General features: G+C 41.7%; 1 non-coding gene across 1 annotated transcript; it reads right to left on the bottom strand.

Annotated features, from left to right (window-relative positions):
* Window positions 1-104, bottom strand: LOC112793438 (small nucleolar RNA R71). The gene has a single exon (XR_003198129.1). It is a non-coding gene; the product is annotated as a small nucleolar RNA R71 (small nucleolar RNA).
* Between the last annotated feature and the right edge of the window lie 987 nt (window positions 105-1,091).

The raw sequence follows: 1,091 nt of genomic DNA, 5'->3' as shown, positions 1-1,091 counted from the left end.
AAGCTTAGAGTGGATGTTCAAACCTTCAAGCAAAAGGATGGTGAATCCCTCTATGAAGCTTGGGAAAGATACAAGCAGTTGACTAAAAGGTGTCCATCTGACATGTTTTCAGAATGGACCATATTAGATATATTCTATTATGGTCTATCTGAGTTTTCGAAAATGTCACTGGACCATTCTGCAGGTGGATCCATTCACCTAAAGAAAATGCCTGCAGAAGCTCAAGAACTTATTGACATGGTTGCAAATAACCAGTTCATGTACACTTCTGAGAGGAATTCCGTGAATAATGGGACGCCTCAGAGGAAGGGAGTTCTTGAAATTCATACTCTGAATGCCATATTGGCTCAGAACAAAGTGTTGACTCAGCAAGTCAACATGATCTCTCAAAGTCTGAATGGATGGCAAAATGCATCCAACAGTACTAAAGAGGCATCTTCTGAAGAAGCTTATGATCCTGAGAACCCTGCAATGGCAGAGGTTAATTACATGGGTGAACCTTATGGAAACACCTATAACTCATCATGGAGAAATCATCCAAATTTCTCATGGAAGGATCAACAAAATCCTCAACAAAGCTTTAATAATGGTGGAAGAAACAGGCTCAGCAATAGCAAGCCTTTTCCATAAGCTTCTCAGCAACAGACAGAGAATTCTGAACAGAGCTCCTCTAACTTAGCAAATATAGTCTCTGATCTGTCTAAGGCCACCTTAAGTTTCATGAGTGAAACAAGGTCCTCCATCAGAAATTTGGAGGCACAAGTGGGCCAGCTGAGTAAGAAAATCATTGAAGCTCCTCCCAGTATTCTCCCAAGCAATACAGAAGAGAATCCAAAAGGAGATTGCAAGGCAATTGAAGTAATCAATATGGCCGAATGCACAAGGGAGGAAAAGGACGAAAATCCTAGTGAGGAAGACCTCTTGGGACGTCTCTCAGGCAAGAAGGAGTTCCCTATTGAGGACCTAAAGGAATCTGAGGCTCATATAAGAGACCATAGAGATTCCACTAAATCTCCTTCTGCCATTCATGAGCTCTGAAAACTATTCCTCCTCAGAAGAGGATGAAGATGTAACTGGAGAGCAAGTTGCTC

Source organism: Arachis hypogaea, chromosome 3 (assembly GCF_003086295.3).
Source record: "Arachis hypogaea cultivar Tifrunner chromosome 3, arahy.Tifrunner.gnm2.J5K5, whole genome shotgun sequence".
Classification (NCBI taxonomy): Eukaryota; Viridiplantae; Streptophyta; class Magnoliopsida; order Fabales; family Fabaceae; genus Arachis; species Arachis hypogaea.
The sequence above is the reverse complement of the archived record's forward strand: the minus strand, read 5'-3'. Positions and strand labels throughout refer to the sequence as shown.